This window comes from Schistocerca cancellata, chromosome 11 (assembly GCF_023864275.1).
Source record: "Schistocerca cancellata isolate TAMUIC-IGC-003103 chromosome 11, iqSchCanc2.1, whole genome shotgun sequence".
Lineage (NCBI taxonomy): Eukaryota > Metazoa > Arthropoda > Insecta > Orthoptera > Acrididae > Schistocerca > Schistocerca cancellata.
Window position 1 is genome coordinate 27,018,466 of NC_064636.1, and position 26,997 is coordinate 27,045,462.

At 39.8% G+C, this 26,997-nt stretch overlaps 1 long non-coding RNA gene across 2 annotated transcripts in view; it reads left to right on the plus strand.

Moving 5' to 3' along the window:
* The first annotated feature begins 385 nt into the window (after positions 1 to 385).
* LOC126108786 (uncharacterized) overlaps positions 386 to 26,997 on the plus strand; it is a 29,672-nt gene continuing 3,060 nt past the window's right edge. The window contains exons 1-5 of one of the 2 annotated variants that reach the window (XR_007523635.1): positions 386 to 1,068; positions 5,626 to 5,799; positions 7,415 to 7,502; positions 11,478 to 11,612; positions 26,165 to 26,333. This is a non-coding gene — a long non-coding RNA (uncharacterized LOC126108786). The remainder of the gene's footprint in view (positions 1,069 to 5,625; positions 5,800 to 7,414; positions 7,503 to 11,477; positions 11,613 to 26,164; positions 26,334 to 26,997) is intronic. The other variant, XR_007523634.1, reaches the window with a different exon arrangement.

A 26,997-nucleotide genomic window follows, 5' to 3' on the forward strand; every position in this document is an offset into this window, starting at 1 on the left:
ACTGAAATACAATAAGGAGAAAGAAAAGTGACAGCTGGTGTTGTAAGATATACAGAGGAAGAAAAATTTTTGAGGGATTCGAAGATGTATATTCGAGTGCACACAGTATAACTCGAATGTGCTTCCCACCGTCTGTGAATGAACGAAAGATCTTCCTTATTCGATTCGTTGACTTGCCGTCCAGCTTTGAATGTGCCGCACTGTATCATTCCTGTAGGTCCCTGTCTCATCACACCAGCTCACAGTGCGCAGCTCCACATTTCTGTGAGACTAACTTTCAGCTCCTGAACAGTTTTCGCATATAAAGTGCACCGGCATATCTCGTTACTAAAAGTCATAACTGGTAATCGTAGTGCTTCCAAACTTCCTTTTTCGGACAAATCGGAGATTAAGAATACTCGCATGGAGTTGGAAACACTGCCGAGCAGCCCAGATCATTTTTACTCCCCTACTATTTTCTTCCCTGCCCATCCAGTCGACAATCATTGTCTTCAATTCCCAAAAATGAAAAAACTCGTTCTTGATTTTATAAGTTTTGTCTGTTTGTTGCTTGTGCGTAACTGTGGTGTTACTCTATTTGAATCTGAAGCATATTTTGATATGTAATTGATTCGGGAAACAGTTCCAAGAATCCAAATCTTTAACTGGTCCGTTGATAAATGAATCTCCCGAAATTGGTACGTTGCATTAAGCTGTGGCGGGCCAGGGATAGAGAAGACGACACGAGGTATAATGACGGAGAACCCACACGTAGTGTAACGGAGTGGTGCGAGAGGGCAGCAGCTGCCAGCGGCATTACCAACCGCCGCAGACAGATGGCAGGTCGAGTCACTGAAATGCACGTTGAAGTATGGTCCATCAGCACCGCTTGCATGTGACTGCAATTAGTGACATGTTCGCTTAAAGTAGTCAGTATTGTGTGTTTTCGTGCTGAATAAACCAACAGTGCTGTGCGTTTAGCTGTACTTTCGAAATCAAGAAGAGAGGGATGCAATAAGAAGAAGAATATGGCTGATGAACATCTGCAGAGCTAACTGGCAGAACGCAAAGGCAACTGCATTGTGTGAAGTAAGTGTAATTTTCACGCATTTACGTAGATTAGAAAATTTAAGAATCCCCGTCGAGTACATCACGTAGCAGAGACCTGTAGTATTTTAACTTGTTCAAGTTCATGACGTAACTAGTAGCAGAATGTTGAGGTTATATTCAGCCTTCAGACGTACATTATCGGTGTTTTCACAGTTGTACACTTGTTGTGAACACACAGAAAAATGTCAGAATTAACTGAGCCCAAAGGCAGAGTCTCGTTTCAATATGTGGTGTGCAAATCCTGAAGCATGTTTTTCTAATTTTTTTACTTGTGGTGAGTGCATCATCATGGGAAGCGACGAATTGAAACGAAACTAGAGAGATATAAAAAGAAAGCAAACGGAATAAGAGCATAATTGATTTCTTAATTTATCGTTATTTTACAACTGTTTGTGTAAGAGGTTACTGCTGTAAACGATCTCAAGTGCAATTAGAGCTTTAACACGTGTGTAAAATATTGCTACATATTAAACATAACGCAAATTACCTAGGTCCTACCAAGAAATGAATGAAAGTTACTTAAGAGGAGATACTAAGTTTTTAAATTAAAAATTAAATTGCTTTCGAGCAATTCTGTACGTGGAATGCCAGAGATAAGAATGTATCATTGTGTATTACTCGAACGTGTGGAGATGGTGTGTTATCAGGAATATTTCTAAAGTTTTGTTGTTTTGCAGACGAACATCTTTTTCATTTCTAAATATAATTCTAATGGATGTTACGAAATTTTTGCACCTTTAATACACTGCAGACGTAATGAGATCAGCCAATTATAAGTTCACTGATAAATCGGGTCTAGTGCAGCAGGGGATACAACCCGTCGGCTTTGAACAATGACGTCACAAGTCGCCGGAGACCATGTATTACAAAGATGAAACAGCTGAGGAGAATGTTGAGAAACAAAGGAATGCGAGAGAGAGAAACATTGATCTTGTCAAAAGCCGAGAAGCGATTCTTCTTAGTGTTGTAGCTCCCTTCAGTAGCTGATAAGTGTTTTTTGGCTTTTTTAAAAAAGCCAGAAAACACTTATCAGCTACTGAAGCATCTGTATCTTAGGATCAGTTTATTCTATCTAGTGAGATTTTTTTTAAAGCCAAAAAACACTTAGCGGCTACTGTGCCTTGGTCGCTAATAGTATCCCATTCGTTACTTGAGCTATATAGCTATACGCAACATTCTTATCTTGCTCGCGAATTGACATATATAGTGTCAGTGTAAAGGCGAAGTGAAGTACGTGATACAAATTATAGTTGTGTCGTCAGCGTAAAGGCGAAGTGAAGGATGTTGTTGTGATGGGGGTGTCGGAAGTACACATTCGAAAATGTCACGCTGATACTAGAGCTGGAAAACGAAAAAAGATCGCCAGCTCCCAAATTTCTGTTACGTACTTCGCAACACGGAAATACACATATTGGTGGAATAAGAAAGTGAAGCATGGCAAAATAGTGAAATATAGATAAATAAGGAAATGGAAAAGAGAACTTAACACACGGAAATATCGACGAATAACGGAAGCTCGCCTAAACAGACAGTAATGAAAATCACATACCCACACTCACAACAAACACATTACGAAATCTCTCTCTCTCTCTCTCTCTCTCTCTCTCTCTCTCTCTCTCTCTCTCTCTCTTTCTCTCTCCCCCCCCCCCCCACACACACATTCACACATTCACCAACCCCCCCTCACCCACTTTCCTCCTGAAACTAACTGAGATGTTTGGGACGGTACATTTTGCCCACATGTTTAATGAAACATTTAAAAGGGCAATATGTCCGCGGAATGCTTTGTCTCCAAGAATACTGATGTAGATGGCTTTGAAGAGTTGAAATTTGGCTTTTCCCTTCCCTATGAGTGATTTTACCGCTGACGAGTACCTCTCTATGCTGTTAGTACAGGCGCCTGTCGATAGAGATCTAAATTCAATGTTATGGTTTACTACAAGATGTTGGTAACCCCTATCCCCTAAACCCCTCTAAGAAGAAAACCCGTCTGAAATAACAATAGATCCCTCTGCCACCTCATCTTCAATTAACCTAACCAAAACTTCCTTACTTCTATTTGGTACTACTCTAAAGACTACATCATTACAATGCTGACCTGAAATTACTGCCCCCCCCCCCCCCCCCCCCCCCGACACCCATAATCCAACCGGAGGTTCCCCCCCTATTGTATTTCCTTTTCCCAAAATGAGACTCATCAATTTCCACCACAACGCCCGGCCCCCCCAACGGCCCCCTATATTTCGTATATTCCCCACAAACCTCCCTACAAAACGTGTACCAGTCTACTACGGTATGTTTACTGACACGACACTCACGCACACACACAGCCATACAGGATATCTTAAACACCAACAATATGTTATTTTCATTATGTCTCTGAGGGCGAGCTTAGATTTCTCGAACCACGTCCCTCGTCTAATGGACCGCCACAACCGATCTTTGCTGCAGCGCCATACGAACAAGTCGTGAGTATGGCGACTCGATAGACTCGTAAGGCGCATATGTTCGCCGCACTCATGACATTGAACGTATTCTGCTATGAGACCACACATTTGCAGGAAGCAAATTGTGGTCAACATATCTTGGCCCATAACTTCCCTTAAATCGTCCAGATTCATAGGGGTAGACAAATCCATTCCTATAAACGAAAATAAGACACTACAAATTGTTCTATAATAAAAAATTAATAATCCACATTACCTCAATATCATTACAAAAATATAAAGTACCGTCCGAATAAAAAACAAACAATTAATTTAATTAAATCACATGTTTAATGATGTACCGAATATCAAGCGATCGATTTTAGATTAACATTCAATTATTTTAATGATAGTGCTTATTAGAACACAGAACTGCTTTATTATCTATGCCTCGAAGTGAAGACATCACGATCTATGACTAAGGAATGACGTCATTGTTCAAAGCCGACGGGTTGTATCCCCTGCTGCACTAGACCCGATAAATCTAATAGTTTCATTGCAAAGCCATTTGAAACTAAGGAACAGATGGATTTGTGATACTTAAACCACTGCATCAACCTCTTTTTATCAATGTAAACCGCTACTGGTACGCAAGGTCATTGCAGAGAGGAAGATGTTTTTGAAATATGCCTCTAGGAAGGAGGTAGCATAGAAAAATTAGTCTTATAGCTTCATTAACTTTCACATCCTGTTCATATTATCTTTTGCTGCTGAATGTCAACTGCCCAAAATACTATATGAACAATTACAATTTTATGGTTTAATTGATAGAGGTTAAACATACTGGCCCACCAGCCGGGTATTGTAACCAGAGATGTGAGCTGCATTACCTGTCATATACTTGGGCCGGGGGGTGGGTGGGGGGTGGCAAGTCTAGCTTCAGTGACTATTTAAACAAAAATCCGTTCGTATTGTACTGTAATTTTTAAATGGGACAAAAGGCATAAAAGTAATAAAAGTTTTTTACCCATCCCCATACAGATAGCCACAAAAATGACTGATGGTGAATCCTTAATAGCTACAGGAATGCTTGTAAAACTTAAAACAAGAAACATGGTGCACAATCAGTAGACAATTGATGCATGAATGGTTCACCTCATTGCTATTAAAGTTTAACATGCAATTTTTCCATAATACGTTACTGTGCAGATATACGTAAAAGATATCTGAGTTATTCATCACAATACACATATTTCTGGAAATATCATGGACTTCATTGATTCTAGTACTTTTTACCTCCAGTATCATCTAACAAATGTGCATTCAAATCCTCACGAACTACCAACTGATTCATCTTATTTGACAGAGAGCTCAGTGATGCATCTAGATTTCTTCTAAATCACGGAGAGTCTCGTAGACCCCTGAAGAGTGTTATAATTAGATGTGTTTTTTCTGCAGTAATAACTGACAAGCACATGCTTTTACATTGCAGTCTACACAAAAATTGCATGTTTCTATACTTTTGCTTTTGTATTGCAACTCCTCCTTTTTTCAAGTTAACTGTAGACATACACAATGTATGTAATCCATTATATTTAACTTCTCGATCACTGTGAGCACATGGTGTTGAGAGAGGCACAAAGCATCACACATCAGAATCTCACACACCTAGACATGTAAAAGCACATCTACTTCTTTATTCAGCATCCTAATGTTTTGACAGAACAAACTTATATTTAACGGGTCAACGTAAGTGTCAGATTCCACCCTGTTGTGGTGTGTGACGTCAGGGGTGAGGAGTTTAGTGTGTTTATAGGTGGTGTTTTGATGCGGTCGGTTTTGCTCTCTGGTGGTGAGTTTACGGGTTGCGTGTTAAGAGGTGTATTGGGTTTAGTTGCATGTTAGTCCTCGATGCGTTCGGTATTGCTGTTGACCGTGCATTTATAAGAATAGTTTTCAGTGAGTTAACAATTTAGTTTTTGTTGTGTCTAAGTTATTGTAGTGTTGTGTGCTGTTCGTCGTGTGTGAATTTTTTTTAATTACTTTGTTAATGCCTTTGTTAGGTATGCATATCACTGACAAATTGAACAGTACATGTTTGTGTGCACAGATGGGAGACAGTGCCTTGTCCCTCATCAGGTTTCTCCAGCTTTTGGCTGTTGGCTGAAGGGGTGAAGTGCTCTGTCTGTTGGCAGGAAATGCGATTGATGAAAGTTTCGTTGTTTTGGACCATGGATAGCTACATGTGGAGGTGCCGTAGCGATAACCTATGGTGCTCTATAAGGTGAGATTCCTGGTTCAATAAGTCTAAGTTGGGCATGCGAGAAATTGTGTTAATGACTTATGATTTTTGTTATTGATCCTCTCACAGTTTCTGTGTGCATTAGATTGGTGTGGGTGAGAGGACTGTGCTTGATTGGTTTTCATTTTGTCGTGAAGTGTGTTCGGAGTATGTTAAGTACAGGGGTAAGTTGGGTGGGCCTGGGGTGGCTGTAGAGGTTGATGAGTCGCAGTTTGGGAGGAAGTAGTATGGGAGGGGTAAGTCTTTGTTGTTTTTGGGGGGTGGGGTTGTTTGAGAATGTGTATCTAGGGTTTCAGAGGGGCGGACGAAAAGGGAATTAGTAGGATTAATTGAGGATTTCGTAGAAGGGGGGAGTACCATAGTTTCAGACGTGTTTTCATCTTATAGGGGGTAGGGTGAGTGGGGATACAATCATTTAGTAGGCAATCATAGGCTTGAGATTAAAAATTATGAGACCGGGGCCTGTGAAAATACCATAGAGGGGTTTTGGGGGCCGTTAAGTCGGTTATTGGGAGGGAGAAGAGGCTCTCTTTTAACCTTTGGTCTCATTTAGATGAGTACTGTTGGTGGAAGAGCTTCCCTGAGGGCTATTGTATTTTTAGGTTTTTTAAGGGCAGTTAGTAGGATGTATAGGCCAAAGGTTGTTAGTTAGGGTGGTGTTGTGTGGTGGGTGGTGGCTGCGGATCGGGGGGGGGAGGGGGGTTAGTCGTTGGCAAGTTTTTTTGGAGGGAGGTAGGTGGGTGGGGGGGGGGGTTGTTTTGTAACTTTCTTGTGGAGGATCTCTTTTGTTGCAGTTGTTGAGTCGTAGTGTGTGATTGAGATTTTTTTAGTTTTTATCTGTTTATAGGTCTTTGTTTTTTTTGCGGGGGGGGGGGGGGGGAGTTGTGGGTGGGTTTGGAATTTTTTTTGGTGTGTGTGTGTGTGTGTGTGTGTGTGTGTGTGTGTGTGTGTGTGTGTGTTTGGGGGGGGCTGGGTGTGAATGTGGTTTCTGACCTAGAGTGCAGTGCCAGAACTTTTTGTGGTAAGTTGTTTTTCTTTTCGGTGGTTTCTTTAGATGGTTGATGGGGTATTTGTGAGTTGGTTGTTGGTATTGGTGATTTGGTATCGTGAGTTGCTGTTGTGCTATATAGGTCAAGGGAAGTGACGGATTGCAGAGGATATAGTGTCTAGTGGAATTTGGGAAGGTTGCGGGCTCATTTTATTTTGTTGTTTTGTGTCATGTGGTACAGTACCGTGTGTTTATATTTAGTTTGCTCCCACTCAGAAACCCTCAATTTCCCACGCTTGTCCTGTTAGTTTCATTAGATTTTTGGAGGAAGATGTGTGTGATGGTTTTTCGATCTATTTTCATGTTTGTTGACATCTTTACATAATGACGTCATATGCGCGATATGGGAGTTGTTGTGAATGGTAGTTTCCACCATATTGGTCACGTCATGAGTCAAAGCAGATTGGTGGAATCGGATGCTTGCATATTGCCTGGCCGTAATTGAATCTGCACAGCTTACATCTGACTTCAGTTTGTGATATGTTTGTTTAAAATAGGAAATAACTGTGTATTTTTGTCTTGAATAAATCAACAATGCTGTGCTTTTAGGTGTACTTTTGAAGCCAAGAAGAGAGGGAAGCAGCGATAAGAAGAATATGGCTGATGAACATCTGAAGAGCAAACAGCATTGTGTTGAGTAAGTGCAGTTTTCACACTTTAACGTAGATTAGAGAATGTTAGTTTCCCTGCCTACTGTATCATGTTGCAAAGACTTGCAGTATTTTAACTTGTACAGCTTGTGACGTAACTAGCTGCTGAATGTTGAGGTTTAATTCTTAACGTACAGTGTAGGTCCTTTTACTGGTGCATACTTGTTGGAAACATAGAAAAAAATGTCACAAGTAACGGAGACAACAAAACAGAATCTCGTTTCAACTTGTAGTGTGCAATTCCTGAAGCATACCTTTGTCATTTGTTTATTTCTGTTCGGTGTAACACCACGGGAAGTGACAAATTAAAATGAAACGAGTCAAATTTAAAAGGAAAGCAAATATAATCTGAAGAGTATAGTTGAGTTGTTAATTTCTCGTTATTTTACAGCTGTTTGTGTGAGATGCTGTTGTTGTAAATGATGTCAAGTTCAAATAGAGCTTTAACATGTGTGTAAAATATTGCTATGCATTAACTTAATGGAAATCACATACCAAAGAACGGACATTAATAAGAGGAGATGTTAAGTATTTAAAATAAAAATTAAATTGCTTTAGAGCAATTCAGTAAGTGGAACGCCACAGAAGAGGTGTCATGTGTATTGCTCCAGTATGTGCACTTTCTGTGTTGTCATTAACAGTAATATTTCTGAAGTTTTGCAGACGAACATCTTGTCCTTTTCCAAATATAGCTGTAATGGACAGTTACGAATTTTCTTCACCTTTAATACACAGCAGACATAATGAAATCAGCCAATTATAGTTTCACTGATTAATCAAATCGTTTTATTCCAGAGCCATTTTAAACCAAGGGAACTAATGGGTTTTTGATACTTAAACCAGCACTGCAGAAACCTCTTTCTGCCATTGTAAACCTTTAGTGGTACACAAGGCCATTGCTGAGAGGAAGATGTTTTCAAGTACGCCCGTAGGAGACGGTAGCATGGAAAAATTTGTGCTATATCTTCAGTATCTTGCACATTGTATTCATACTATCATTTGCTGCTCAATCACAACTGCCTGAAATACTATAGGAATACTGTACTTACAATTTTATGGTTTATATAATAGGATGTTAAATGTTCTGGAGAACCAGCCCGGTGATTATAAATTGACCACTAAAAGATACTTGAGTATTCCAATAAAAGAAGCTGGTGTATGCCGTGGCGTGAAAACTAGTTTCAGTAACTATGTAAATAAAGATGAATTTTCATTGTACTTTATTTTTTAAATGGGGCAAAAAGTATAAAATAATTTCATCCAGTCCCATACAGATAACCATGAAAAATAGTGATTGTGAAACTTTGATAGCTATAGAAATGTTTGCAATACTTAAAAAAATGAGAAACGTGGAGTAAATTCAGTAGATAATTGATGCATGAATAGTTCGCCTCTTTGCTATATTCTTAAGCATGCAGTTATTCCATAATGCATTAGTCTGCCGAAATACGCTAAAGATGTCTGCATTATTAATTTGTCAGGATATTTTAGACTCTCATTAAAATCCGGTAGTTCTGTTGAATAATAACTTATACTATCAAGGGCTTCAAATAAATTTCCCTTTTCCATTAACAATTTGTTGCACATCACTTGTTCAACCTGCGATGTGTCAGTAAATGTATTGATTTGGGGTCCTACTGTCTCCCTGGTCACAAGTTGCAAACTTCACTACCAAAATCAGATTCAAACACCCAAATAATGGTTCTAGCACTTTTTACCTGCCAGAATCTTCTAAGAGAGGTGCATTAAAATCCTCACAAAGTAATGACTGATAATTTTTTTTTTTTTTTTTTTTGACAGAAAGCTCAACAATTCATCTAGATTTCTCCTAAACCACTCAAGTCTCCTAGACCCCTGAGGCGTGTTATAATTAGAAGTGATTCTGTAGTAACAACTGACAAGCATATGCTTTTACATTGTGATCTACACAAAACTTCTTGCTTCTATATTTTTGCTTGTGTGTTAAAACTCCTCCTTTTTCCAAGTAAACTGTAGACGGGTCGAGCGAAACATCCAATCCCACCCATTGGCTTTGACCTGTGACGTAAGGCTGTTGTTGTGTGTGATGTCACAAGGGCGTGGAATTTAGTTTGTGAGAGTGGCATGTTTGTAGGTGTCGTTTTGATGTGATCGGTGGTGCTCTCTGGTGGTGGGTTAGGTGATGTTTTTGGTTTAGTTTGCGTGTGTGGCGTGTTTATAGCTGGCATATTGTTGTGGTCGGTGGTTCTCTCTGGTGGTGTGTTTATGGGTAGCGTGTTACGTGGCTTATGGGGTTCATTTGCGTGATAGCATTGCTCGTGTGTGGTATCGGGACTGTGCCTTCAGTGGAATATTTTTCTTTGAGTTAACGATTCTAGTTTTGTTATTTCGACATTATTGTAGTTATTTTCTGTTTGTTGTGTGTGAATTTTGGTAAATTGCTTTTTTTATGTCTTCGGTAGGTATGGATATGACTGACAAAGTCAACAGTTTTTGGTTGTCGGCGACGAAGGGGGACAGTGCGCTGTCTCTAATAGAATTTCTTCGGATTTTTGGATGAAGTTGTGAAGTGTTAAGTACGTCGTCAAGAACTGAGGCTTACCAAAGTTCCTGCGTCTGGGACCAGGGAAGGCTGTATGTGGAGATGTCATAAGGATAACAGGTCACGGGAAGTGTCTGATTCCAATTTTGTTGGTTTGTTGTTGTTTTTGAGGTAGTGATGATTGTGGACGTGGTTGTAGTTTTGGGTTTTATGATTTGGTATCGGTAGTGTCTGTTCACCTATAAAGGTTAAGGGAAGTGTTCGATTCCAATGTGTGGTTGTGGCTGTGGGTGTTCCACTATCGGGAGTTGCTGTTGAGCTATATAAGTAAAGGGAAGTGTTAGATTTCAATTTGTGGGATCGGGAGTTGCTGTTAAGCTATATAGGTTAAGGGAAGTGTCCGATTCCAGAGGATATTGTTTAGTGGAATTTAGGCAGTTTCGTGTTGTCGGTTTTTTTTCGTCGTTTTGTGTGGTTTGGTATGGTGGTGTGTGCCTAAATTTGTTTATATTTACCGTGTCCCCAGCCAGAAACCCCCAATTTCCCATGCTTGTCCCGTTAGTTTCATTAGGTTTTTGTGGAATGTATGTGTGTGTTGGTTTTTCAATGTATTTTTGTGTTTGTGGTAATGTTTGTGTAATGACATCATAGGCGCCATATTGGAGTCGTAGTGTATGGTCGTTTCCGCCATTTTTGTGACATTATGGGTCAAAGCAGACGGGTGGAATCGGACGCTTCTGTATTTCCCTGTAGACATACATGATGCTAGCTAGCCTGTAACCCCCTTATATCGTATTTCTCCATCACTTAGAGTACATGGTGCTGAGAGGCACAAAACACACAGTAGAATTTCACATACCTTCTTGACATAAAAGAAGTTCATCTACCTCTTCATTCAACATCCTAATGTTCTGACGAAACAAACTAATTTAAATTTTCTGGAAAATATTCCATATTTTATGGTTCTATGCAGTTCTAATTCATATCAAAACTGTCTGTCTGTAGTCCGACTCTAACCAAAAGATGTTGCCTTACACTTCCTGAAAGGTGCTCATCTAGTATCTCTCCCTACCCACACCATTGAGATGCAGGTGATAATCAGCCTATCCACATCTGCAAATTGGAGTGACAGTAACAGCATACATGCGAGACATTGTTCCAATCAAAAGCAGTTCACTCAGCACCCTGATTACACGGCTGACAGCTGTGCTACCTCGTGGCCAGTTGTGGTGCACCAAACTTCCACATTAGTGTGTGCTGTTACTGCTTGTATTTTCTCCAGATCAGCTTCCATACTCTGCAGTAACTTGACAAAACTATTTAAGCTAAACAAATACAAAACTCATTCTAGACTCTGTTACTTTCTCAGTGGCTTTATGCATTATGAATTCTGTATAATTTTTGTTATTTGAAGGAATGTAACAGTTGTTGAAATTTTCAGGCAGAATAGACTTACACAAATTCGGTGGACCAAAGGCTGCAGTTGGACTCTTCACTGATGATGAGAAATGGAAAACATCAGAGGGTCAGCCAGCATGCAAGTGTTTCTCGCCTTTGATAAGTTTGATTGCTTTTTGTACGTACATTACTGCTGCTTAAATATTGTTGTGGTCATCACTCCTAAGACTGATTTAATACATATCTCCAATCTAGTGCGTCATGCTTCATCGTCTCCGAATAACTACCGCAACCTATATCCATTTGAATCTACCTACAGTACTGAAGGCTTTGTCTCTCTCAAAAATTATTATTGTCAACACATCCCTCCAGTGCCCAATTAACTGTTACTTTAAACCTCATGATGTTTCCTGTTAACGTTACTGTACTTTTAGGCAGAGGGTGCTGTAAATTTCTATCCTCCCAGAATATATACCTCTTTATCGATCATGATCTTCTCCATTATTTTCATTGGAGAACTTTGAGGGTCAGCATGTGATAAACTGTTTGACAGCGTAGAAGTGCCATGGCCATACTACAATGTTTTTATTTTATTAGTTGATATTCCAGTCTTTGTGATTAATTTTGGGATCCGCCGCATTATTGATCTGGAATGAGGCATCGCTGCTGGTCGCAGTTGGCAAAACTAATCACAGACAGGAAATTGGTAAAATAAAACGATAGAGTGTACATGTGGGACATTGTTGAAAAACAATTCCCCTTAATTGCTGGTTCAGTCTGCTCATCTGATCTTCAGCACTCTTCTGCAGAACTACATTTAAACAGCTTCTATTCTCCTGTTGTCTATACTGTTTATTGTTCATGATTCACTTGCATATAAGGCTACAGTCCAGACTAATATTGCAGTCATCACATGGATTTATTTGTATTAAAAGGTGTGTATTATGTTAAGATTTTAGGGTAGCTTGAGGCATTGTGTGTAAAGAAACAAATCACTATTTAGTACATGGCTGTGCAGAGGTCACTGACTAAGACCTGAACATAAATCCAAATATTTAAATAAAATAACTAAAATGTAATACCTTCAATCTGTGTCATATACATCACAATTAACTAGCACTGAGTTACCTAATTGTTCAGCTTTCCAAATAAAAGTATTAAGTTCACAGTTGAGAACCAAGTAGGCGACACCGTAAACTTATCAAACCTGGCCATTAGAATAAGGAGTAATATACATCAAATTGAAATTTATTGGAAGTCTAGAACAACACTCTGCCATCCACAACTTCTCTTGTCATCCCAGAGCCCCAAATGGGACCATTCTGGTATGTTGTCAACACGAGCAGCAACCCAACTACAACACTCTGAAGATAAATGTAAACAACAAATTGAAATGATGAAAGAACACCTCCATAGTATACTCCCTCAAAATCTCAAATGCTTGCAAAAGAATTACACCACACAAAACAAACATAAAATAAGATCTTCCGTACAGTACCATTTGTGGGTAGTATTTCATATCAGATTGCCAATATCGTGATACGTAAAGGCATAAAAATATATTTTTGGATTCAAATTAATGATATGAATATAATAGAGGGAAACATTCCACGTGGGAAAAATATATTCAAAAAGAAAGATGATGAGACCCACCCAACAAAAGCGCTGGCAGGCCGACAGACACACAAATAAACACAAACATACACACAAAACTCAAGCTTTCGCAACAAACTGTTGCCTCATCAGGAAAGAGGGAAGGAGAGGGAAAGACGAAAGGATATGGGTTTTAAGGGAGAGGGTGAGGAGTCATTCCAATCCCGGGAGCGGAAAGACTTACCTTAGGGGGAAAAAAGGACAGGTATACACTCGCACACACACACATGTATGTATGGATGGATATGTGTGTGTGTGCGAGTGTATACCTGTCCTTTTTTCCCCCTAAGGTAAGTCTTTCCGCTCCCGGGATTGGAATGACTCCTTACCCTCTCCCTTAAAACCCATATCCTTTCGTCTTTCCCTCTCCTTCCCTCTTTCCTGATGAGGCAACAGTTTGTTGCGAAAGCTTGAGTTTTGTGTGTATGTTTGTGTTTATTTGTGTGTCTGTCGGCCTGCCAGCGCTTTTGTTGGGTGGGTCTCATCATCTTTCTTTTTAAAAATATATTTTGTCACACATAACACAATTGGGAAGAAAATCAGGCATCCTTGAACCACTGCAGATATACAAATATCAAAGAAAACAGGCTGAGTCCATCCTAATTGACAACATATACAAAAGTGTCATCTGTGATTTCCACACACACACACACACACACACACACACACACACACACACACACACACACACACACCTTTCTCCTCCGCTTCATATTTACCATGAATTTCATAATTTGTGTTTTATTATTATTTTTCAAATGAATGTTTGACTAACATACTCCCAGTACTCATTAGATCTACTTAAAATGTCAATACAGTTTGGATTCTTGTCAACCAAATTTTTTATTACATGCTACAGATGGAACCTAGCAAACCCATAGCTCTGGGATAACCAATATTCCGCTCTTTTTCTGTCACTCCATTCAGCCTCTTATCTCTGAATGCCAAACCAAATTGTTATTTATGTATAATTATACGACTTTTAGCGATATAATTATAACGTTTCATGTTTTCAACAGGTCACCTGAATACGGAAATGAATACAAAGTTTGAGTTATGTATACTTAAAAGAAGAGTCATGTACTGTACAATTTTAAATAATAAATACTTATTCACATGCTCAACCACAGATATGCACAATACTTCAAGACTTACTCAGACATAATGCTCTGTTTTACTGTATATGCTTAGTATTCTGAAATAGTGTTTCTGCTGTATGTTCTTTGTATCTATCAGTTTCTAAACATCATATTTGTTTACAAAGTATGCCAGTTTATTGTCATGTATTATGATACAGAAACTAGCCTGTGGGGACCAGAGGTATTCTGTTGTAACTGTTTTATTTGTACATTGATATTTACATTCAGGTTTTAGTCAGAGATCTCCACAGAGCCATGTTCCAAATAGTGATTTCTTTCCCTATAGACAGTAACACAATTTGCACATCATATTAATACATATAATCCACCTGATAATGGTTGTTTAAATCTTTGAAACACATTAAGGAAATAAATCAAACAGTGACAGGTAACAGTAAACACATTGCTTCATTTGAATTAATGTAGTTTATGATACTGGCTACAGAAGTAGTGAGGTGGAGGGTTTAGCTCAATCACTCAGCATGCCCTGTAGGACTCTGGATGCAAGTAAACAGAAACCACTGGAAAATGTAAAACAAGGTAAAGGGATGTAGTCAAATTACAGCAGGTAATGAACAAGGAATTAAGAGTGGGAAATGACATACTACAAGGATTGGGCGAATTTTGCTGTTTCGGCAGCAATGCCCAAACAAGAGAGCGTGAAAACTGCAGTGCAGCAGTATAGTAAAAAGCTTTTCTGAAAAAAATGAGATGTTTACATAGCATAATTATAAATTTGGATACTGGAAAGTCTGTTTTTGAAAGTATTTGTCTGGAGTGTAACCGGATATGGACAACAAATAGTATAGACAAGAGGAAAACAGTAGTTGCATAAATGTGGTGCTACAGGAGAATGCTCTAGATCAGATGTGTAGATTGGATAACCCATGAAGAGGTATTTGTTTTTGAATAGAAGTCCCACAGTAAGTCTTCATGTCCATATTTTCACCGTGTGTCTTTGAATGCAAGAAAACCTTCCTTGTTCAATCAACCATTAATTCCCTCGGCTACAAGTCCTGCCCACCTCCGATACGTTCCCATTACATTTGTAATCATGTCCACCCCGCCAGTCTGCTCCCTGACACATTTTTACTCTTCTATATATTTAAGCTGTACTCTTATATCCAATAGTGCAGAAAAAATACACGTAAAAACTCTCGATATCAGAGATTGGAAACATCTTTTGTGCTCACTTAAGTTGAGAGAATTCAGAAGAAATGATTACGTGAAGTGCCTACAGTACAGACTGATATGTTAATCGGCAGCACACACATTGCTCATTTCACTATTATTTAAGTTAGATTCTTCTCGTGCTACTCACAACTGCACCTGCTCAACAATAGGATGCTTATAACTAGTATAAAGACCTCACTTATCTGTACAAATATGCCAAGAGAAGCAAAAATTTGTTTCTTTAACTGTCTGGGAAGAAATTTTGTTTATTATGACTCAAACTTGCAGAAAATTCACTGAAATTTTTATATTGTTTAAGTATTTGTGGCTACAAAATTGTAAACTCTGTTTTTCTGTGTCTCCACACATGATGTGTCACACATAACAACTCATCAATTCTGTATACAATGCAATGGATAATGATAGATGAAATGTTCTGAAATCGCTATTTATATTAACCATAAATATGTCATGTACCTGTAACTACAGATATCACATGCCAAAATATCTGAATCGCAAACATATCCTTAAGGATGCCAACTGTTTGCAGCAAATTTGGAGGCTACATTTCGAAACACAGAGTTGTCTTGGCTTAATAAAAAAAAGAAAAAGAAACTCTTGACTGGCCGGTTTTACTCAATTCATAAATAATAAAATTGTCAACCACCTCAACTCACACATATAAATAATATACAAAGTTGGTGTATCATCCTTGTGAGCACAGGGCATGCATTTGACACCAGTGCAAGAAAATGTTTGCACTTCTAAACTATTGTTTGAAAGTCTTGGGTTTCATACCCCACATCAGCTAACTTTCCTCTCACTCTAACCAAAACATGATGGGTAAATGCGCCGCACTTCACACAAATCATGCTAAAATGTCTATAAACTTTTTTTCTGTCAAATAGTGTAGATTGATTTCACTATGAATGATTCCCAGTGACGGAAACGAGACTTGCGAGAAGTACGGTGATACACACTGTAAGTGGAACTCAAAGGAAGGAAAGAGAATGTGAAGTACCTTTGTAACATATTGTAGTGCAAAGCATGTGAAAGTTAGCATTAAAATGTTGTGTGTGTGTGCGTGTGTGTGCGTGTGTGTGCGTGTGTGTGCGTGTGTGCGCGTGTGTGTGCGTGTGTGCGCGTGTGTGCGCGTGTGTGTGCGTGTGTGTGCGTGTGTGTGCGTGTGTGTGCGTGTGTGCGCGTGTGTGTGCGCGTGTGTGCGCGTGTGTGTGCGTGTGTGCGCGTGTGTGTGCGTGTGTGCGCGTGTGTGTGCGTGTGCGTGTGTGTGTGCGTGTGCGTGTGTGTGTGCGTGTGCGTGTGCGTGTGCGTGTGCGTGTGCGTGTGCGTGTGCGTGTGCGTGTGCGTGCGCGTGGGCGTGGGCGTGGGCGTGCGTCAGAACTGCAATATTCATATCTCAGGTTGAAGGCTGCTGAAGTCACAAAAGCAGTGACAAGGCAGGAGGTCACTCACTGCAATACTGCCACGGAGCTCAACTGACATAAAACGGGAATTTGTTATTGTTGTTTATCTCCACCGGCCTACACACACACACACACACACACACACACACACATTGAATTCGCACATGTAACTGACAGCTCATTTGTAGATGACATCAGCTCCATTGCCAGAGCTGCCAACACTGCCGACCATGCCACCTGTCTCACATTTGCACCATCCAGTGCTGCCTTCAGCCCTCACTGCTGCTCCATTTCCACCATCATCATCGCTACATCTGGGTTCGGAAGCAGCTTCCCAGCATCCCCACCTACTTCAGCAACAACAAACCAACACCTACCACCTGTGCCATAGTTGTTACCACACTGGCTACATCTGCATTGGGCGCAACCCACTTGCTAAAGGTAAGAAAAATATGAGAAGGCATTCAAAATCTTGTCCCACTCCACAGTCAATATCCTCTGACAACCCGTCCTGAAACAATCCCAGTAACCCACCTAAACAGGTACCCAAAATATCTGTGACACCCCCACATTAGACCCAAAGACCCAAACCTATGCAGTCAAATCCCATCACAGCCCACACATCTCCTACGTCACATTTCTTAATCCTCTCACATTCTGATTTCGGATTCCCCACTGCTAAAACACTTTACCTCAAAAAGAGTAACGGACAACATATCACAAGTTGTACCCAGCAAAGACTCGGTAATCATAAAATCCTCTGATTCTGATTTCCTAACCCCCCTACTGCAATGCCTACCTGCTACCATCTTTGGTCCACATGCCTCCCTCCTCAAAACCAGTCCACTATGACCCAAATGACCCCAACGCCCCACCTCCTGCTGACTTCTATTGTTGCGATAGATGCAGGAGGACACTGAGATCACAGTGGGGGAAGCTGTGTAGAAACTAAGTCCCAATCCTGACTCGCAGATCCAAAAAGCTCTTTGAACTCACCAAAATTCTGGTCTGATATTCCTCATTTGCATCCTTTCTGAAGACCCCTCGACCATAGATCACCACCTTCAGAATGCAGTGTTCATCTGTTACCGGATCACAAAGTAGAGCATTCCTGATACCTGGTCAGAATCTACCATTGCCACAAATGTACTCCTCTACAATGATCATTTAACTCCCAACTGCAAAAACCCTCCAACCTGCACCCACTGCAGAGCCAGCCACCGGTACCAGCACTGTTCCAATCCTTAGTTCCCATCCATCTGCAACACCTGCAACCAGTCCCACTCCAGTTACTCCTACATGTGTGCTGACCTGACCATTACAGTCTGCCGTACTGACTCGCCACTCCACCAAAACAACTCGCTACTTCCTACTTCTACTGCCGAAGGAGCAACCACATATCCTCCTTGGGGACACATTGGCATTTTGTTCTGTATTTCATTTATATGCCACTGTTACATATTCCCAATCCCACTTCTACTTCTTTTCCCGAGTAAGCATCGTCACCTAATAAATTACCACTTAACTCAGTATTTATAGACGAAACAGGAGTAGCTTTTCTTGAAAACAGCTTATTTTCTGATAATAATGATAGGACATGACACAAATTGTATGACAAAAATTTTATTCTCTATGTTCATTGTAAAGGTACTTTTAGACTTAATTCTAAGCCTGTCGAAAGCCTAAACAGATTTTTAGAAGCTTTTTGTTTTGAATATAATAGTGCTTATTAGTCATTATTTTTGTACATATAGCATTCTCATTTATTTGCTGTTACACTTAACAGTAGTCACATTAAGAGTAACAACAGTTCGTTGCTGGTGGCTACAGAGATGACAACTGAATTGTATACAGTGACTGTTTAATAATGTTGCTCATGTATAATACATTGTACTAAATGTTGGAGATTTGTTTTGAGCACTACAGTAATCACCAATCAATTCAAACCTTGACATATGCAGCTGTAATAAGAACGTGGCTTTGAAATGTGTACCAGCTACACATCTCTCTAAGAGTCTAGTGACAACTAACAAATTAACTGAACTGCCTTTCAAAACCTGCACTGCAAGCCAGAGCAGTGGTGCACGTACTCATAAATCATGAGGCTGCGTTTTATTTCACTTGTGCACTTCTAAATTCTGCTTCCCATTATAGTTACTCAGATCTACAAATAATATAGCATTTCTGGACACCAGTGGAGTGTATAGCACTTCACCATGGACTAATAGAGTATAACCTGATAGTTGTACCCATAAATGTATACTGTATCACACAGCCTTCAGACTGGCAACATACATTGCGATTTGGTAGTACAGAGGTGTTGTTGTTGTTGTTGTGATCTTCAGTCCAAAGACTGGTTTCATGCAACTCTCCGTGCTGCTGTATCCTGTGCAAGCCTCTTCATCTCAGAGTAACTACTGCAACCGACATACTTCTGAATGTGCTTAGTGTATTCATCTCTTGGTCTCCCTCTACAATTTTTATCCTCCACACTTCCTTCCAATACTAAATAGGTGTCTGTGGATCCCTCGGAACTTTCCTGTCAACTTACCTCTTCTTCTATTCAAGTTGTGCCACATATTCCTCCCCTCCCCAACTGTATTCACGCCCTCCTCATTAGTTATGTGATCTGCCCATCTAATCTTCAGCATTCTTCTGTAGCTTCACATTTCAAAACTTCTTTCTCTTCTTGTCTAAACTGTTTATCGCTTATCTTTCACTTCCATAGTCGGCTACAGTCCTTACAAATACTCTCAGGAAAGGCTTCCTGACAGTTAAATCTATGCTTGCTTTTAACAAATTTCTCTTCAGAAATGCTTTCCTTGCCATTGCCAGTCTACATTTTACATCCTCCCTACTTCGACCATAATCGATTATTTTGCTCCCCAAACAGAAAAGCTCCTCTACTACTTTAAGTGTCTCATTTCCTAATCTAATTTCCTCCACATCACCTGATTTAATTTGGCTACCTTCCATTGTCGTTCTTTTGCTTTAGATGATGATCATCTTATATCCACATTTCAAGACACTGTCTATTCTGTTCAACTGCTTTTCCAGGCCCTTTGCTGTCTCTGATGGAATTACAGTGCTATTGGAAAACCTTTTTAATTTCTACTCCAAATTTTTCTTTTGTTTCTGTTACTGTTGCTCAATATACTGATTGAATAACATCGGAGATAAGCTACAACCCTGTCTCACTCACTTCTCAATCACTGCTGTCCTTTTATGCTTTTCATCAACTCTTATAACTGCCATCTGGTTTCTGTACAGATTGCAAATAGCCTTTTGCTCCCTGTATTTTATGTCTGCCACCTTGGTAATTTGAAAGAGCTTATTCCAGTCAACATTGTCAATAGCTCTCTATGCCTAGAAATGCTGTAAACGTAGGTTTACCTCTACTAGCTTCTAAGATAAGTAGTATGGTCAGAATTTGCTTGCATGCTCCTACATTTCACCAGAATCCAAACTGATCTTCCTCAGGCCTTCTTCTACCAGTTTTTCCATTTGTCTGTTTTGCAGTGGTGACTACTCCTGGGGCCTTGTTTCGACCTAGGTGTTGCAGTGCTCTGTCCAATTCTTCATGCAGTGTCATATCTCCTCTCTCATTTTTACCTACATCCTCTTCCATTCCATAATACTGTCCCAAGTACATCGCCCTTGTGCAGACCCTCTATATATTCTTTCCACCTTCCTGCTTTTCCTTCTTTGCTTAGGACTGGTTTTCCACCTGAGCTCTTGATATTCATACAGGTGGTTCTCTTTTCTTCAAAGGTCTCTTTAATTTTCTTGTAAGCGGTATCTATTTTATCCCTAGTCATATGTACTTCTACATCCTTCCATTTGTTGTCTAGCCATCCTTGCTTAGCCATTTTGTGCTTCCTGTTGATCTCATTTTAGAGACGTTTGTATTCCGTTTTGTCTGCTTCATCTCCTGCACTTTTGTTTTCTCCTTTCATCAATTAAATTCAATATCTCTCTTGTTAACCAAGGATTTTTACTAGACCTCTTCTTTCTACCTACTTGATCCTCTGCTGTCTACACTATTTCATCTCTCGAAGCTACCCATTCTCCTTCTACTGTATTCCTTTCCCCTGTTCTTGTCAATTGTTCTGTAATGCGCTCTCTGAAACCCTCTACAACCTCTGGTTGTTTCAGCTTATTCAGGTCCCATCTCCTTAAATTCCTACCTTTTTGCAATTTCTTTAGTTTTGATCTATATTCCATAACAAATAAGTTGTGGTCAGAGTTCACGTCTACCCCTGGAAAAGGCATAGAATTTAAAACTTGGTTCGCAAATCTCTGTCTTACCATTATATAATCAATCTGAAATCTTTCGGTGTCTCCCGGTCTATTCCACATATACAAGCTTCTTTCATGGTTCTTAAACACCCATATTCAAATACTACTTTTCCTTCTCTTCCTTTTCCCACTACTGAATTCCAGTCCCCAATGAGTATTAAACTTTTTTTCCCTTAACTATGTGAATAATTTCTTTTGTCTCATCATAGATTTCTTCAATGCATCATCTGCAGAGCTAGTTGGCATATAGACTTGTACTACTGTGCAAGGCATTCACCATGCTGTTCGTAGTAGCTTATCCACATTCCTAACTTTTATTCATCATTAAACCTACTCCTGCATTAGACATCTGATTTTGTATTTATAACCCTGTATTCTCCTGACCAGAAGTCCAGTTTCTCCTTTGACCGATCTAACTAATTCCCACTATATCTAACGTTAACCCATCCATTTCCCTTTTACATTTTCCAAACTACCAGCCCAATTAATGGGTCTGACATTCAATGTTCCGATACAAACAACCCCAGTTTTGTTTCTCCTGATAAAAATGTCGTCCTTACGAGTCCCTGACTGGAGATCCAAATGAGGAAATATTATACCTCTGTAATATTTTTACCCAAGAGGATGCCATCGTCATTTAACCATACAGCAAAGTGGTATGCCCTCAGGAAAACTTACAGCTGTAGTTTCCCTTACTTTCAGCCATTTGCAGTACGAGCACAGCAAGGCCGTTTGGCATGATGTTAGAAGGCCAGTTCAGTCAATCATTCAGACTGCTGCCCCTGCAACTACTGAAAAGGCAGCTGCCCTTCTTTAGGAACAACAGGTTTGTCTGACCTCCCAACAGATACCACTCCATTGTGCCTATCTGTTTAGCCATGTGACACGAACATTCCCACCAACGGCACGGTCAATGGTTGTACAGAGCTACACAATTACAATCGCTGACATCAGTCACTTTGAACACATCTAACTGTCATGTTGAAACACACGCATTCTTCTCTCAGGAAGTAATAAGGATTTAGTTTATTTCCAAGACAGAAGTCACAAAGTGTTGTCATATATGTTATGAAACTGGCCACATCGCCATTCTCATTTTGTTTCAGAGTATCTGCGCAAGTAGTTGTGCTGCACGAAAATAGAAATCTTCAGTCTCCTTAGATTTTATTGGTGCGGAAGATGTGGGTGTAGCACATCCTCCTGATTCCATGTCGTTTGTGGTGGCGATAGCTACTCCACTATTCAGTCTGATTCACACGGAAGCTCCATGTCATTTCCTTCTGCAGGTTCTGCAGCACTGTTGGTGGAAGCTGCTACGGCATCACTTTCATGTCATGAGCTTCCATCTCTTCCAAATGTACAAAATAATGATTTAGACATAGGAGGAGGAGATCACTGTTTAACTTCTCGTAAATAAGGAAGTCGTTAGAGATGGACCACAAGCTCAGAATAGCAAAGAATGGCAAAGGAAATAAGGTAATGCACTCTAAAAGGAACCATCCCGATATTTAGCTTAAGTGATTTAGGGAAATGGTGGAACATCTAAGTCAGGATGCATGCACACAGCTTTGAACCACTGTCTTTCTGAATACGATTCCATTGTGCTATCCACTGCTCCACCTTATTCAGTATGATTTAGATATAATAGCCTGTTTGGTGTTGTGGGCAGTGTAGGCAAAAGAATTCATTACTTAGTATCTGCACATCACAATAAATGCACACACAAATTTCTGATATCTATGGTTCTATAACTTGTAGCTGCAGCAGTAGGTTTAGCAGTAGTACTAGCAAATGCAATAAGCACATTTCTATAAATTATATTTAGCCTGAAATATTCAAACAACTATAAATGAAGATATGGAGAAGTTTAGTTCAATTGTGTAATCTGTTCATTCCTGCTGCTAGTAATTATTAAAATCACTGCTCACACATACTGCCATCAATTAAAGATTGTTTCACTTAATAGGCCCCCAAGAGACGTACGTAAATATGAAAAGTTACTGAGAAATACAGATACTGTGGCAGCACAAGTGAAGAGTCAAATGAAGTTTTCACTTCGACACAGTAAGTGCTGATTCATATAGCAAGGTTGGATGAGATTTCTGGATGAAGTGCTGTCCCATCCTCAATATTTTTGTGTAATGTCACTCTCATCTTGAATTGAGATGACGCAGTATCTCATTTATGTGTCACATCAAGCCTACTGTATAAATACACTCACTAATAGCGGGGCACAAGAATGCATATTGACAGGTACTACACACAAAACACTTAATTCCAAAAGCTGCAAAGAATCCACAATCTGAATGGTACAAAAATAAGTCAAGAGTTCATTCATACAATTAACTAAAAACAAATGAAAGCGCAAAAACCGTTTTAGTAGGTTAAACATAGTAACTTATAAACTGGAGTTACATTAAATAACTGTTAGTGAAATTGCATTGCTATTTAGATATAAGTAATGCTCTGTTTGAAATTCAAGTTCTGATGGTAGCATTCAGCAGGCACAAACAGTTGAAAATGAGTACAGCTCTGTATAAGTGGAAGTACGTACATCGTATTCTGCTGCGTTTGCCGCCGTGCGCAGTTCAGGATGGACTGAAACCACATTCTACAACATTAGCAGCCATTGTGGGCCCAATCGTTATTTGTGAAACATGGGAAGTGTTGTGTAGTTTCGAAGTTTTAAATAGAATAATGCCTCAGTGCTGTGCTTTCAGTTGTTCGTTTTGTGGCAAAAAGGGAGGAAAACTGTACAGAATTCCTTCTAAAGGGAGAGATGCAACAAGGAGGAAAATACGGCTGATGAAAAACAGCAGAGCCAACTGGCAGCCCACAAGAGTCTCTCACTTGTGTGTGGAAAGTACAGTTTTTATTCATTAGTGCAAATCACCTTCAGGTTTAAGATTTGCTGTGTAACAAACTTGCTGTATTTTGACTCACTTCGTGATCAGATTTGATACGTCATTACACGTGGTTATCCTCAAGCTGCTGAAGTTTGTTTTTAAAAGTTGTGTGCGTTTGCAAGCCTACTTTCTTTCCTTTTTGGACAATCCATAATGAAAGCTACGAATTTATAATAAATCTGTAATGTACTGACTGCTATAAAGGCGTATTGTTTTGCAGCACAAAAGATGTAATAGGTAAACATTGTTTTTCGTTTCGTAGTTAGTGTATAGGTCCAACTGTTGAAGACAGAAAGTGCAGTGTTTGGATGTTTTAATATATGTTGTTGTGTCCTCTGAAAAATACGCTATTGTGGCTATCTGTACTTTAAAGGTCAATTAACAATGCGTCGTTTTCAGTCAGTATTGTGAAAATAATTGGCGTGTTAATGACGTGCCTCTGTAAAGTACCTATTGCTTGCATTTAATAGTATAGACAAACCGTTTCGCCCAAAATTGAATTAAATGAAAAGAATAGCATAGTTGAATTGCAACGTCAGTTGTAACAGTACAGTATAGTTATAATTACACATCCCTGAAAATACCTCTAATTTTGTGATGCCCTCCATCGGTAATGCTTGAATTCAGTGTGATGTTGGCCCACCCTTAGCATTGATGACAGCTTTCACTCTCCAAGGCATACATTCAGTCAGGTGCTGGAAGGTTTCTTGGGGAATGGCAGCCCATTCTTCATGGAGTGCAGCACTCAAAAGAGGTATCGATGTCGGTCTTTGAGGCCTGCCACGATGTCGGCGTTCCAAAACATGCCAAAGATGTTCTATGGGATTCAGGTCAGGGCTCTGTGCAGGCCAGTCCATTGCAGGAACGTTACTGTCGTGTGAACACTCCGCCAAAAGGTTTGTATTATGAACAGGTGCGCGATTCTGTTGAAAGATACAATCGCCATCTCCAAATTGGTCTTCAACAATGGGAAGCAAGAAGGTGCTTAAAACATCAGTGTAGGCCTGTGCTGTGATAGTGCCACGCAAAACAACAAGGGGTGGAAGCCCCCTCCATGACAAACACGACCACACCATAACTCCACCACCTCCGAATTTTTCTATTGGCACTACACACCCTGCCAGATGACGTGCACCAGGCATTCGCCATACCCACACCCTGCCATTGGATCACCACACAACATGCTTCCACTGTTCAGTCGTCCAATTTGTACACTCCTCACATAAAGCGAGGCGTCGTTTCGCATTTACCGCCTTGATGTGTGGCTTATGAGCAGCTGCTCGACCATGAAATCAAAGTTTTCTCACCTGCTGCCTAACTGTCGTAGTCCTTGCGGTGAATTCTGATGCAGTTTGGAATTCCGGTGTGATGGTCTGTATAGATGTCTGCCTATTACACATCACGACCAACTGTCGGCGGTCTCTGTCAGTTAACAGAAGAGATCAACCTGTTCGCTTTTGTGCTGTACGTGTCTCTTCACATTTCCGCTTCACTGTCACATCGGAAACAGTGGACCTAGGGATGTTTAGAAGTGTGGAAATCTCGCGTACAGACATATGGCACAAGTGACACCCAATCACCTGACCACATATGAAGTCCGTGAGTTGTGCAGAGCGCCCCATTCTGGTCTCTCGTGATGTCTAATGACTACTGAGGTCGCTGACATGGAGTACCTGGCAGTAGGTGACAGGACAATTCACCTTGTATGAAAAACGTGTATTTTTGGCGATGTCCGGATACTTCTGATCACACAGTGTAGGTAGGTCTAGACTACATGCATCATACAATATTTGTTGTTACACAGGAAACCTAAACCTGATGAAAATTAAACTTGAATGGAGGCACATTACCTAAAAGATGTTAGTTATGCAAAATGAATTGTTTTTCAGTTACTTTGCAGCTCGAAGCCGAGTGTTACATTGTTTACGTATAGCTACTATCCCTAATTCATAGGTATCTTAGCGTCTTGTACTGTATGTAGTTATGACTAGCATGTGCTGAGTTCTACTGATATTGCGGATTCATACATTTTATATTATATTATGCAGTTATAATGTATAGTTTTGAAATTTTTATATCGCTTAAATAACAAAGTTTGTAACAAAATTGGCTGATAGTACTGTTTCTTTTTACCAGAATCACTTTACCCCAGACGAGTTTGAAACCAACAGAACTGGTGGAGTGGTAAAACGTAAACCAAATGCTGTGCCGACCATATTTGGTGACTGTAAGCCAACACTGGTACGCAAAGCTCATGCTGAGAGGAAACCTGTTGGCTTCCTAGAGAAACGTACTGAGGATACAGGTAACTGGAAATAAATGTTCACTGCTTCAGTATTTTTACATACGTTATGCTGTCACTTGGTCCTTAATTATGACACTCTGAAAATCTTGTGTGACTGCTAACAGTTCACATTTGTTGTTTTGATCAGTAGGACACACAAAACATCCCTTCGCAGCATTATGCTTGCAGACAGTACAGTAGTCTTACTTGTATCATAGTATTTGTTGCAGGAAATAGTTTGTCATCTGAGTAAAATAAGCATATACTTTTTAAAAGTAGTAGTAGATATGTAGCGTAGTGTTTCTCCTTTAGAAATTATATTTCGTATTCTCATTCTAATACTCAGTTGTGTACAGAAGCAGACTCGAACATTTCATTTATAACAGCTGTATATTTTTCAAACTGGCGTGTCCTGGGTCTGTTGGTGGGAACAAAATACTTTGCCACAAGGTAATTTAGCGAACGGGACCACATCTCTTACATACACAGTCCACTTGTATTATTATCTGATGAAATAAACAGTTATGTCTTTTCTGATACCTTTCTGCTATATTGTTTCTACTGCTTGCCATTGGACACTGTATATACTGTATTATAATTTACAGTTAAACGTTATACCTAAGTGAGAAAATCGATGCTTTGATTTGTTACCACAGCTGTCTAAATTTTACTTCAAAGCCTGTGG